The sequence below is a fragment of the Hyperoodon ampullatus genome, assembly GCF_949752795.1.
Source record: "Hyperoodon ampullatus genome assembly, chromosome: 16".
Classification (NCBI taxonomy): domain Eukaryota; kingdom Metazoa; phylum Chordata; class Mammalia; order Artiodactyla; family Ziphiidae; genus Hyperoodon; species Hyperoodon ampullatus.
The window spans coordinates 63257158-63272365 of record NC_136929.1 but is presented as its reverse complement, the minus strand read 5'-3'; positions in this window follow the sequence as shown (position 1 = coordinate 63272365).

Sequence of the window (15208 nt, the reverse complement as noted above, 5' to 3'; positions counted from 1 at the left end):
CCATATATTTGCCTTCTCACAATCTGCTGCCCTAGAAACTCAAAGTCTTTCGCTTTGGTTTCATCCATCTCTAAAAATGTACTGCTTTTTTGTTAAGATGCTCTATAACCCTGAGTTATAACCACTCATTTGAGTACTCATCTCTGAGTGATCCCATGTGTATGCATGACGCATGTGTTAAACTTCTATTTGTTTTTCTCTTGTTAACCTCTCTTTTGTCAGTCTAATTTACAGAGACCCAGCCAATGAACCTACAATGGGTAAATGGAAAAGAGATCCTTTTCCTTCCCTTCACCTCTCTACATGGCTAGCTTGGGCTTCCTCACAGCATGGCACCTTAGGGTATTTGAATTTCTTACATGGAAGCTGGCTTGCCTTGCCGTGAGGGTTCCACAGACGCAGGCTAAAGCTGCACAGCTTTTTATGGCCTAGCATTGGAAGTCACATAACATCACTTCTATGACATTCTATTGGTAAAAAAATGAGTCACAGGGCCAGCCCAGATTCTAAGGGAGGGAACTACATTTCCCTTCAGATTCCAGGAGTAGGGACTTCCCTGGTGGTCCAGTGGTAAAGAATCTGCCTTACAATGCAGGGGACTTGGGTTCGATCTCTGGTCAGTGAACTAAGATCCCACATGCCGCGGGACCACAAGTACTGAGCTCGTGCACCTCACCCAGAGCCCGCGTGCCGCAAGCTACAGAGCCCATGCGCTCTGGACCCCACGCGCCACAACTAGAGAAGAGAAAAACCGCACAACACAACTAGAGAGAAGCCCGCACACCGCAACAAAGATCCCACGTGCCTCAACGAAGATTGCACATGCCACAACTAAGACCCAATGCAGCCATAAATAAATAAATAAATCTTAAAAAAAAAAACCAAATTCCAGGAGGAGTGGCTCATTGGGACCATCTTTGGAGACTTGCTACCATCACATCTTTTTCTTTTTTTTTAATGTTCTTAGCAGCATTGTTCTTAATAGCCAAAACTGGAAACAACCCAAAAGTCCACCAATAGTAGAATGGATAAATAAAATGTGGTATACACAATACAGTATTATATAGCAACGAGAATAAGTAAACTGCAATTATACACAGTAACGTAAATCATTACAGTAAATGAAAAAAAGCAAGCCACTAAAATTCCTATAGTATGATTACACTTACATAAAAGTCAAAAACAGGTAAGATCAAATAATACTGTTTAGATATGCACACATAGTGGTAACATTCTAAAGAAAAAGGAAAAGAATTGGGGAGTTGGAGAGGTTATAAGTGGAGTGGGACACACAGGAGAGTGGGTAATGTTCTTTTTCTTGAGCTGGTGATGACTGCATGGATTTGTGTTTACAGTAATTATGTAAACCATAATTTCAGCTTCATGGGCTCTCCTGGTCACATGTTATATTTCATAATGAAAACAATATTTAAAAAGAACAGGAACAAGGAGTAATAGGAAGAGGGAAGAAGAGAAGGAAGAAGAAGGAGAAGAAGGAGGTGGAAGTAGAGGTGGAGGTGAAAGAGGGGAAGGAGGGCTACCACCACAACTTGGCAAACTTTTAATTAAGCCCATTCACTTTATTAGTCTATTCTGCCAGGGTTCTTTTTTTCCATTTCCAACCATCTTGATGGTCTTTTAAGAAGTTCATATTTTGATTTATATAAAATTTTGCACCCTCCCAGCACATAGATATATTCGCCAACTCCAAAGCTCCTGCAGAAAACAATTTTGGTTGATGCTAAGTTATCGAGAAGGCTAGTAAACACTGTCCTTTATAAGAATGTCTTATGATTTCAAATGGGGCACACCTGGAGAGCACCAAAGCCAATTTTTTTCAGCAATTACTACTTCTGGACCAAACAGTGAACTTTCATCAGTCAACCCTTATCAGATAGTCCAGGGAGAATATATTGCTGTTGTTTTTAAGAACTGTAACATATTTCTCTATGCAGGTGCTAAAGAAAGTGAAATGAAAGAATTTTTAAAATCAGGAGAATATTGATTCCAGTCAATTCATGGTGCGGCAGACCTCTGGAATCTATGATTCAAAGGCGGAAATCTAAGTAAAAGGAATATTGATATTGCATCAATTGTGTTATAAAACAACATGTGCACGTAGCATTCGATATTGAGAAGAGTTTTTCAAATGTTCTGATTATAGTACATCGTTGGGTGAGGCGAGCCTGAGAGTTTAGGAGGGGTCATATCCTGACACATAGACAGGCATTCTTGGCTCTGTGCAGCAGGATGGGCAGACAGGAAGGACCAGCTCTGAGAATTAGACCTGCCCTCGGGTGTCACCGGATACAAAGGGAAAGGGTTGGACCAGCTGCCAGAATACAGTGGCTGAAGCCTGTGCTGATAGCCACCTAGAGTCCAGTGTGATAGTTATATTTACTGCCATGTAACACACACACACACACTCCATTCAAATGATATATACTACTCTAATTCCAAAGCACTCCATGAATAAATGATCATTTGAAATTTGTTAGCTAATGGGTTAGAAGTGGGATTCAATAACTGGTGGTTCACTGAACTGTAAAACTGTTATGCATAGTAATAATTATATAGAAATATTGAAAACAGGCTAAGTTATACAATGGTACAAAAGAGCAACAAAGGGGCTTCCCTGGTGGCGCAGTGGTTGAGAGTCCACCTGCCGATGCAGGGGATGCGGGTTCGTGCCCCGGTCCGGGAAGATCCCACATGCCACGGAGCGGCTGGGCCCATGAGCCATGGCCGCTGAGCCTGCGCGTCCGGAGCCTGTGCTCCGCAACGGGAGAGGCCACAACAGTGAGAGGCCCGCGTACTGCAAAAAAAAAAAAAAAAAAAAAAAGAGCAACAAAGATATTAAAATAGCAGTTTAGCTTAACGGTACAAGCAATTTCACTCCATCTTTATGAACTTCCTTCCCATACTATCTAATCTACCCCAGATTAGTTTCCTACATTATTTAATTACTATGCTAGGGACTTCCCTGGTGGTCCAGTGGTCCAGTGGATTCCGCACTTCCACTGCAGGGGGCCCGGGTTCGATCCCTGGTAGGGGAAATAAGATCCCACAAGCCGCAAAGCATGGCCAAAAAAAAAAAGTTTTAAACAAAAATTACTCTGCTAATTCTATGAAACACCCTACATCTGAGTAAATAATACATCTGGGAAATATCTAAATGAATAACACACCTAGAAAGATACAGGAAAAGTTAGAAATATCCTGCTAGTCTGACATTTGCTGCCAATCTGCTCATGCTAGTGGACCACAATAGGACAAATAGAGAGGCCACTTCTCCCCAGTGCCAGGAGAGTGGAACACAAATGTCACAGCACAGGTGAGTTTTACAGGTACCGTGACTCCTTGCTCATGCACCCATCAAAATGTTTGCTGCTTGACTTATTCTACTTTACATTAGACTTGCTCTGTTTGCATATACTTCATATGCAATCAGATTTAGTCTATATTATGAATTGCTTTTCAATCACTAGCATCGCCTGTATATGTGACTTCATTTTTCCAATAAATATGTTGCTTTGCTGTCTATTATATACTAGTTTACATTGCTACCAATATATTTATTTTTAGCTATACAATTTTCTATTTTATTTTCAGGGTTGGTAGACATTGTTTTTTTTCCGTTATGGTTTATTACAAGATATTGAATATAGTTCCCTGTGCTATAAAGTAGGACTTTGTTGTTTACCTATTTTATATATAGGTAGACATTGTTGAATACCCAGTATTTATGACTTAATATTTCCATTTCATAGAATCAGTATACTTTATTTGATGTGCAAAATAATCCTTTTTCCCTAAAATCCACTTGAAATTAATTTTCAATGCTTCTATGTAAGAGTACAAAAAAGTAAAACTTTTCCAACAAAATTGGGAGGTGCCATATATAGCTGCAGTGTAGTAATTAATGATAATAACATTAACTGCCGTATTGAGCACTAAACAATTTATATCTGTTATCTCACTTAATTTTCTTTTTTTTTAAATTTATTTTATTGAAGTATAGTTGATTTACAATGTTATGTTAATTTCTGCTGTACAGCAAAGTGATTCAGTTACAGGTTTATATACATTCTTTTTCATATTCTCTTCCATTATGGTTTGTCACAGGATTTTGTTTGTTTGTTTGTTTGTTTGTTTTTGTTTTCGTTTTGAGGTACGCGGGCCTCTCACTGTTGTGGCCTCTCCCGTTGCGGAGCACAGGCTCCGGACACACAGGCTCAGCGGCCATGGCTCACGGGCCCAGCCGCTCCGTGGCATGTGGGATCCTCCCGGACTGGAGCACGAACACGCGTCCCCTGCATCGGCAGGTGGACTCCCAACCACTGCGCCACCAGGGAAGCCCCTATCACAGGATATTGAATATAGTTTCCTGAGCTATACAGTAGGACCTTGTTGTTTATCCATCCTGTATACAGTTTGCATCTACTAATCCCAAACTCTCAATCCATCCCTCCCTCATCCCTACCTCCCCCTTGAAAACCACAAGTCTGTTCTCTATGTCTCTCAAATTTCTGAATAACATCAGGATGACCCGATGCAGGGTAATTGTGTGTCACAGCAGATGATGACATCATGTAACAAGGAGTCCAAGAATTTGAAATATTTGAAAATCCAACTAGCCAGGTCGCCAGAGACACTGAGGTTTGTTCTTTGTGAAATAAGCCTGCAGAATAAACCCACTTATCCAGCGCTTTTAGCTAACCATTTCAATATATTTGTGACCCCACTCGCAAAAGTGTTAAATTATTACGGGCCTCTTTCAAAGGCAATGTACCAGGGAAAGGCACAGAAAGAGGTAGAGAATGAGGCTGGACGGCTCACCTTGGGGTGAAGCCTGTCCCGAGGTTTTCTGGTCTGGGTGGAGCATGGCTGTGTGGAGCAGAGCGTTAGATGGAGAATTTGTCTTCTTTCTTCAGAGGTGGAGTAAGAGCAGTTTTGTCTCCGCACCTTCCACAGTGGGAAATTTTTATCTTTCTCCCTGTATATACATATATTTCCAGCTAATCTAGTTTATAAACCAGGGCAAACTAGAGTATCAAACACAGCCTAAAATAGATGAATATATATGTGTACCTACATAAAATAAATAGAGAATATATGGGATCAGCATAAACATGTAGTACTTGTTATGTGAAAATAAGGTTTTAGTCCCCTTGGAATACAAAAATGAGTAAGAATTCATTCCTGCTTCAAGGGGCTGGTGATCTGGGCGGGGTCACAGGTTGGTTAGCAGGTAGTGTGACAAGACACAGAAGGCAACGGTGCAAAGTGACACAGGCACAGGCTCCTGGGGGGCCAAGTTGGAGGAGCCTCCCTGATGACGTGAGTCTTTTCACAAGGTCTTCAGCGCTCAAAGCCAAGGACAAGGTAAGGGGGGAGGGGACTTTGAGAGAGGCCGTGACAGCATTTATTTTATGCAAGATGCGATGGAAAAGGAAGTGGTTTTGTGCCCTTCAAATTAGACGTCTAGATGCTTGCCTTTTCCCTGTCTGTGTAAAATGACTCATTCTCAGTATATATATATATAAAATTGCTTTGGACTTTTAAGTGTATCAAAGGCCAGGATCATATGCTAACGTGTATTGCCCAGCAGAAGACAGAGAATTATGGTGAAACAGCGCTTAGCAAGTGATCTCTGGAGATGACAGAGATGTTTCCAGGCAAAACCGTCCTCGGGCCCTGTTCTGAAGTGTCTGAAAGTTCCCCGGTTGCCCCATCCCCACGCCTTTTCATACTCATCCTCTCCAGGCGCCCTCCTGTCTGCTGCCCTCGGGCTTCTCCGAGCCGCCCTGTTTGGGCCGCAGCCGGGCCTGGCACCCTGACCAAAGGCTCCTCTGCAAACGAGCCTTCCCTTCCCAGCTCCTGTCTGTCAGATGCCCTCTCTCCCATCCATCCACTGGGAGGACCGGCTGTATCATTTAACTAACTAACAGTAATATATGAAAGCCCAAATTACTGGCTTATTATACGAGCTATCGCAAGAAAATATAACTTTTAAAAGAAGACGTTTTAAGCTCCAATAAGCAAAGGCTGTAGCTTCAGCTGAGAGTGTTTTCTCTTTGCTTTCCTGGCCCTCTCAACTGATGCCCTCGGGGAAACTGCTTCTCTGCCTGAGTTAATGTGCTCTGACCCTTGGAGACATTTGTTAACGTTCAGGTGCCCTCTGGTGGCGAGAATAATCTCATGTTACATAAAACATGTATACCGTGTGTGTGTGTGTGTGTGTCTGTGTCTGTGTGTCTGTGTGCACGCACATGCGCACACTTCCACCAAAAGACTACAGTGATCAGAGCCTGTGGTGGGGGTCCCATCATCCCTCTTCCCACCATCTAGACCCCAAGTCCACGTCCTCATTGTCTTGGGCCTTGACTGCTTCACTAGTCACCTGCCTGGTCCCCTTCCCCTCATTCTCACTCTCCTACAATTTCTTCTCTACCCAACCAGCAAAGTGATCCTTAACAACTTAATTTAGGCCATTTTTTTCACCAATTTAAAATCTTGAAGTCTCCCCCTTGCACTTGGAATTTTTTCCCCCAGAGGGCAAGATTTCACTTTATCACTACATCAAATCTCACAAAATAAACCCAACACAGCCAGAAACACTGAGCAGATAAAGTGCCAATCAAAAGATATTTCTATTACACAAGAGTGAGAGCGGCCAACATAAGAAGCAATCTATTCCACAGACACTGTGAAGTAAGGAAGAGAAAATCTTACCAGGTGGGGTCTGTGCAGGGCAAGGAAATAGGCATAAATGTGGTAAATGACCAGCCTTAGCCTACTGCTCTGATCTCCTTCCCTACCTCTCTGTACCCCTTGCTCACTGCACCCCAGTAACTTGGGCCCTCTTCCTGTTCTCTGTAGAGCCTTCCTTCAGGACTGTTAGCTTTGGCATGAAATATTCTTGTGCCTGGAATATCCTTCTCAAAGAGTGTTCCATGATCGGCTCCTTCACATCTTCTTGACTTAGCTCGCCAGTCCCTTTGTCAGTCACTTTCACATCTAGTGAAGCCAACCTGCCGCCTCCATCACGTGGCCCCAGCACTCAGCACTACCTGAAATGATTTTTCATTCACTCACCACATTCACTGAATGCCTGCAGGGGGCGCTATCTCATGCACTCGAGATACATCAGGGTACGAACAGACCAGCTCCCTGCCTCATAGAGTTTACAGATCTTGTCAAACCTGTTTTTTACTTATTTACATTAGCCTCCCCGACTAGGATATGGAAGGAGGGACCTTGGTCAGCCTTGTTCACTGCTTTATCCCCAGAGCCTAGAACAGTGCCTGGTACACCGTTTATGGCCAATCACTATTTGTTGAATGAATAAGCAAACGTTTCTATTTTTTATTAGGGTACACAAAACAACATGTTAAATTCCTATCATTGTGATAAAATTAATTCATTTACTGTAAAAATGAGGCAAACAAGATACCTAATTATCAATTATTCCAGTGATTGATAACAATAGTTAGCATTTATGGACCACTTACTATGTGTCAGTCACTGTACTAAGTGCTTTATTTGTATTATCTCATCTTCACAAAATTCCATGACACAGGTAGGGCCATTCTCCCCGTTTTTTTTTATTTAGGCTGCATTGGGTCTTTGTTGCTGTGCGCGGGCTTTCTCTAGTTGTAGAGAGCGGGGGCTACTCTTGGTTGCGGTGCGTGGGCTTCTCATTGTGGTGGCTTCTCTTGTTGCGGAGCACAGGCTCTAGGTGCGAGGGCTTCAGTAGTTGTGGTTCGCTGGCTCTAGAGCGCAGACACAGTAGTTGTGGCGCACAGACTTAGTTGCTCTGTAGCATGCGGGATCTTCTCGGACCAGGGCTCGAACCCGTATCCCCTGCATTGGCAGGCAGGTTCTTAACCACTGTGCCACTAGGGAAGCCCCATTCTCCCCTCTTTAAGAGGAGGAATTTGAGGCTTAAAGAAGTTGCCCACCATCACAAAGCCATCAAATGGGAGGACAGGACAGTCCAGTTCCAGAGTCCATGCTTTCAACCTCCTCTGTGTGCTACCTCTCCACACATCCACATTCACACGAAGAATGTCTACTTTACTCAATGGCTCCCTCTCCCACCCTCTGAATAAACGCAACACTTTAGCTGGGCACGTGGGACCCTTACAGAGCAACCCTGCTCCTGCTCCCCTCACCTCCTTCTCTGCACTGAAGCATCGAGGCTCCCAGGCTTTTCCGTGCTGCTTTCCTCTCCTTGCAATTGTATGGTTTGTTACCTCCTTCGAAACCCCTACTCATAACTCCTACTAATACTTCAAAACTCGGCTATCACTTTCTCCAGATGCCCTTCCTGGTTTCCTGGGCTGGGTTATGTGCCCTTTCTCTGTGGCCCCCCAGCACCTTTGACATGCCTCTATAATTCTCAGTAAACTGTCTTCCCTCCCTGCAGTAGAAGCTACTTCGGAGATGAGGCTTTGCTTTTCATCTCCAGATTTCCAGCGCTCAGCACAAAGCTTGGAAGAGAGGTGTTGAATAATGCTTTGAATAATGGATTTTTATTTGGGGATGAGTTGAATGCCATGCTTTAGTATTTTACACACAGTGGGGAAAGGATCCTATGATAAAGAGAGGGTTAGAATGTGGCATGTGGAAGTCTTCACTGATGAGACCACATGGAGGGTAAAAATGGGGGGCTGAGAGGCACAGGCATGGGTGGCGTGGTACTTAACGCAACAGTTGGTATAACTGAAACTTTCTCTTTATTCTCACCCCAGTGGAAGAACAGATACTGGGATTTCCCCCTCAGGCCTCTGACTCCAGAGCCTGTGCTAATCTCTAGGCCACGTTGCCTCAAATATACTGGGCCTTCCAAAGAATGGATGTATCCCTTTATTTGTGTACCCCTTCAGTGGTTATATCTGTCTGTGTTGCAAAGAATAATCAATTTTCTAAAAGCACATTTTTTTTTTTGGCTGCACCACACGGCTGGTGGGATATTAGTTCCCACAGGGATTGAACCTGTGTCCCCTGCAGTGGAAGCACGAAGTCCTAACCACTGGAGCGCCAGGGAATTCCCTAAAAGCACTTTTAAAATGTTCATAAATAGCTAATTGCCTAATGATGGGTGCACTGCCTTAATTACCTCAAGTTTACACAACTAATAGTAGAGCAGTTTGCCTCTAGATACTCTTCTCTTAACCACTGGCCTATCTTGTCTTAAAACAACTCAGCCATTCAATCATTTGTTCTACAAATACGTATTGAGCTCTACAACATGCCAGCTATTGTTCTAGGTCAGCAATGTTCAATAAAATTTTGCTGGTGATGAAATAGCCTCTACCTGTCCTGACCAATATGGTAGCCACTAGCCACAGGGGGCTCTTGAGCACCTCCATGTGGCTAGTACAACTGAAGCACTGAGTTTTAAATTTTACTTCATTGTAATTAAGTTAAATTAAGTAGTCACATGTAACGAGGGGCTACCAAAATGGACAGTATAATTCTACATGCTAGGAAAACATCAGTTAGAAACAAAGATCCTTGCTCTTGAGGAGTTTACATTTTGGGGATGAAGGTAGAGGTGAGAGAGGAAGAGAAACACAGTAAATAAAACATAATAAATAAGTAAAATATATAGCACAGGATGTGCTACAGAAAATGAAATGTGCAGCAGAGGAAGGAGGGCCTAAGTTGCATTTAAAATGGTGGGGGGGGGGCGGCCAGGGCTTCCCTGGTGGCGCAGTGGTTAAGAACCTGCCTGCCAATGCAGAGTACACAGGTTCGAGCCCTGGTCCGGGAAGATCCCACAGGCTGCGGAGTAACCAAGCCCACGTGCCACAACTACTGAGCCTGCGCTCTAGAGCCCATGAGCCATAACTGCTGAGCCCGTGGGCCACAACTACGGAAGCCTGCGTGCCTAGAGCCCGTGCTCCGCAACAAGAGAAGCCACCGCGATGAGAAGCGCGCGCACCCCAACGAAGAGTAGCCCCCGCTCTCGGCAACTAGAGAGAGCCTGCGCGCACCAACAAAGACCCAACGCAGCCAAAAATAAATAATAAATAAATAAAAATTTTAAAAAATAGGGTGGTCAGGTTAATGTCAGAACTTTTGGATCCTTTGGTTATGATAATTCAGTCCAATCCAATTTCAACCCCAATGTCTCTCCTCCTCCCTTTCCTCTCAAGCTCCGCAAGGACAGGGCAGCAAGGGGATAGAAACGGCAGTCTTGCCTTTTTTGTTGTTGGTGTTCTTAATTCTAATTCATTTGTGATTTTATTTAAATTTAACTATTTAGACATATGGTTAGTATATGAAGCAAAGGGATGCTTCCTAAGGGATGGATGGTGTTCAGGGTCACGGCAGCCCTCTCCATGGTGAAGCACCTCCTCAGAGAACGGCAGCCATGCTTCCTTCTGCTGCTGTTAGCTCTCCCCCAAATGCCCTCTTCTGGTGGGGTATCACCTCCTTTGGCTCCCTGGGCAGCCCTCCGTCTCCCCTTCCTGTACTATTCTCCTTCACGGGGAATCATGGGAACCACTGAGAACCCTGCTACCCTTCCCCAGGCCACTGTTCCTTCAAACCAGCTGGCCAAGCCTCCCCACCTTCAGAATCTGTCTGTGAGAAAGAGACACCAGTCCTCATGTTCATGAGACCCCTGTACACCAGCTGTCCCAAGACAAGCTCCTCCAAGACCTCCTCATCATGCTCAGCTCTGCTTGCACAGTACGTGCACTAGTGGCCAGCTGGGAGAGAGCTAAGTGGATGCCTTTCAATGTCCTGGTGACCCAGATGATTTTGTGCAGGGGAGGAATAGGCTTCTCGGCACAAGCCCTGCCCCTCCTGCCCCCTCTCCCCCAGGTGGCCTACGATTCATGACTAACCTCTCCCCTCACGCACTTAATCAATTCCTCTCCCAGTGATGGAGCAGGAGGCTGGGATGGCGGAGCTTGGGCAAGCAGGGTCGGGCTGATGGATGAGGAAGCAGCAGGTCTGACACCTCGCGGTTAACCCTACAAGGAGGCGTTATTAGCCCCTTGTGGTGGCTCTCTCTAGAAGGCCCTTCCCCTAAGCATTGAACCTTAGCATCAGTTTGGACAAGAAAAATCCTACCCAGCACTCCGTCATATTTTTGGTGTTAAATCACACGTGTAATTTTTAAACCTGTATTAAATGATCAAGGGGGTTGGTGGTGGGATGAATTGGGAGATTGGGATTGACATATATACACCACAATGTATAAAATAGATAACTAATGAGAACCTGCTGTTTAGCACAGGGAACTCTACTCAACGATCTCTGGTGACCTAAATTGGAAGGAAATCTAAAAAAGAGTAGATAGGGACTTCCCTGGTGGTCAGTGGTTAAGTCTCTGCATTCCCAATGCAGGGGGCCCAGGTTTGATTCCTGGTCAGGGAACTAGATCCCACATGCTGCAACTAAAGATCCCGCATGAGGCAACGAAGATCCCGCGTGCTGCAACTAAGACCCGGCACAGCTAAATATTTTTTAAAGAAATAAAAAAGAGTGGATATATGAAAATAAATAAACAAGTAATCAATATACACAACCTTCTGGGCATAAAATATACAGCTTTCCTTCTTTGGTTGTCTTGTTTGGCCCATAGAAGGGGATTCTCCGCAAGAGAATAGAGACAAACTTCAAAACTCCCACTGACCACAGTGAACAAAATATTGGGTGGGCCAAAAAGTGCCTTCGGTTTTTTACATAAAAAGACACATTTTTCGTTTTCACCAAGAACGTTATTGAACAACGTATTCACCCTTTTGTTCCACTACCTTCTGCCATCCTTCAGGCAACTTCATAATTCCATCTTCTGAAAACTTTTTATCTTTTTGAGCAAAGAACTGTTCCAGATGCCTTTTATAGTCTTCCAGGGAATTGAAATTTTTTCCATTAAGAGAATTTTGTAAAGGCTGAAATAAATGGAAATCTGAAGGTGCAGCGGCTGGTGAATACAGAGGATGAATCAGAACTTCCCAGCCAGCCAAGCTGTAACAGTTTTTGCCTGCTCATCAAAGAAACATGCGTTCTTGCGTTATCCTGATGGAAGATTTACGTGTTTTCTGTTGACTAATTCCGGATGCTTTTCGTCGAGTGCTGCTCTCAGTTGGTCTAACTGGGAGCAGTACTTGTTGGAATTAATCGTTTGGTTTTCTGGAAGGAGCTCATAATAGAGGACTCCCTTCCAATCCCACCATGTACACAGCATCACCTTCTTTGGATGAAGACCAGCCTTTGGTGTGGTTGGTGGTGGTTCATTTCACTTGCCCCACGATCTCTTCCATTCCACATTGTTGTACAGTTTCCACTTTTCATCGCCCGTCACAATTTGTTTTAAAAATGGAACATTTTCCTTACGTTTGAGAAGAGAATCGCATGCAGAAATACGATTAAGAAGGTTTTTTTCGCCGAACTTATTGGAACCCAAACATCAAAGTGATTCACATAACCAAGCTGGTGCAAATGATTTTCAATGCTTGATTTGGATATTTTGAGTATGTCAGCTATCTCCTGTGTGGTATAACGTTGATTGTTCTCAATTATTGTTTCAATTTGATCGCTATTAACTGCAATTGGTCTACCCAACCATGGAGCATCGTCCAGCGACAAATCTCCAGCACAAAACTTCGCAAACTACTTTTGACACGTTCGATCAGTCACAGCAACTTCTCCATACACTACGCAAATCTTTTTGTGGGTTTCAGTTGCGTTTTCACCTTTCTTGAAATAATAAAGCATAATATGCCGAAAATGTGGCTTTTTTCCTTTCTATGTCCAATATTAAAATGGCTACACACACAAAAAAAATGGCTACACAAAAATTCACCAATTTTGAGGTTTTTGTTTTGTTTTGTTTTTTGCGGTACGCGGGCCTCTCACTGTTGTGGTCTCTCCAGTTACAGAGTACAGGTTCCGGACGCGCAGGCTCAGCGGCCACGGCTCACGGGCCCAGCCGCTCCGCGGCATGTGTGATCTTCCCGGACCGGGGCACGAACCCGTGTCCCCTGCATCGGCAGGCAGACTCTCAACCACTGCGCCACCAGGGAAGCCCTAGATGTCTTTTTTTAAATACACACTGATATGACAGCTGTCACATACAATCTAACAAAATTGTTTTGAATGAAGTTAAAGACATCTAAGTGCTACTAGAGTCATCTTACGGAAAAAAACGAAGGAAACTTTTGGCCCACCCAATACGTGAGAGAAGAAGAAAGATTTAAGGACTGTGGGCTTGATGCGTAGCATGACGGGTACCAAGGCAACTGTCCTGCCATCATTTGTGTCACCTGGCCTGCTCTGGTTAATAGTGACCAAACTAGGAACTGTTCCCCCAGATCTGACTGTGAAGATACTATATATTAAGTCCCCGAGCTGATGGCGGCACTTCTTTGATAGTTCAAGCTGAATTTAATGCTTGTTGCCTCGGAAAACTTGAAGGCATATACCTGATTGCTGTAGATGTGAAGATGAGAAAGGACAAGGGGAACCTACAGCAGAAAATTTATTCATCAGATACTTTTGATATGTTTGTATTTTGAAGATAATAGAACCAATGATAAGTAGATTTTGCAGATTTTAATAATCGAAATAGAAAAAATAAAGGCAAAAAGAAATGGCCTTTACAGTTATTTTGTTTAAAAAAATATAAAATGCTTGCACTGCTTACTTTGGATTATTAATTTGGTAAGTGTAAACGATTTGCAAGTTTGATAATGTTTTCCATTTATTTTACTATGAGATGGATTATTGTTCATTCTATTTCTCAAGCCATATTTTATGACTTTTTAAAAATGGTTTTGGGGCTTCCCTGGTGGTGCAGTGGTTGAGAGTCCGCCTGCCGATGCAGGGGACACGGGCTCGTGCCCCGGTCTGGGAAGATCCCACGTGCCGCGGAGCGGCTGGGCCCGTGAACCATGGCCGCTGAGCCTGCGCGTCTGGAGCCTGTGCTCCGCAGCGGGAGAGGCCACAACAGTGAGAGGCCCGCGGACCACAAAAAAAAAAAAAAAAAAAAAAAATGGTTTTGATCTTACATTCAAATGAAGGCATCATCAAAGGATACCGATGTAGCTCTAAAAGTCAGTAATTGAATACTTCTCGTACTGAAAGCAAATTAGCCTTTAGAAAAGTATCCGTTGGAGATAGACCCAGTTGTGGGCAAAGACAGGGGTGTACACAAGCACACACACACACAAGAGAAAGAACTGTATACACCGGCAACTTTCATACTGGTAAATTTTACAACAATGATGCAATCCTACAGATTTATTATAATGATTCATATCAACAGATAGTGACTAAAACCCACCATGGCCAAAGCCCTGGGCCAGGCAAGGTGTAAATCACAGCTTCTGTGCCTTAGCTGGGGACACTGAGTAGATTAGAGAACAGCGGCCCTGAGAACTCTGCAGGTGGCTGCTTCCACCTCCAAGCCCCACCTGCCAGCACTCCCTGCTTTATACTCCAGCAGAGCCAAACTGCTATAGCTCCCCAAACACGCTGTCCTGCTTCAAACCTCTGTGCCTTCAGACATGCTGTTTCCCCAGACAGGAATGCTTGGCCCATCTGGAGTGGGCATGTGTCATGTTTTCTGGCTGCTTAAAATCGTCTGAAAACCCTACCTACATTCAGGGACCTTCCTAACAAGCGAGTCCTTCCTCTCCAAGACAGAAGCCAGAAACCCCACACTCCCAGCACCCCCCTTTACAGATCAGCGTCCAGGCACGTGGCCCAGGCTCCAACCATCAGCTGCATCTACAGGAGACATCAATTTGGAATGAGAAACACAAGGCAGTGAACATGGCATGGCAGTGATTTACTAGGCAGAGCTGGGAATGAAGGTGCCCGGCTTTGGAAGAGCAGTAGCTACAAGGCTGAGGCCCTGGCACAAATGGGACAGTGGTACAAACTATAACATCTGGAGCTCGGAAGGAGCTGCAGCATGGGTTCCACGGATGACCACCTCTGCAGTGGGTTTGAGGACTTGTTTCAAGTTCTTCAGGAAGTACCATCTCCTTACTCAGCGGTGGTGAGAGTCACCCAGCATCCTTTTAACCAGCTGCTTTTGTGCTCCATCAGCCAGAGTTAGCTTCTGTTGATTGCAGCTAAGAGCCCTGGGTGGTACGTCAACAGACTTTCATCCTCTTAAGAAAGGGCCACTTGGTCTTTCAGAACCCACCCTGATACAGGGGTCTCCTAGGGGCCTCCC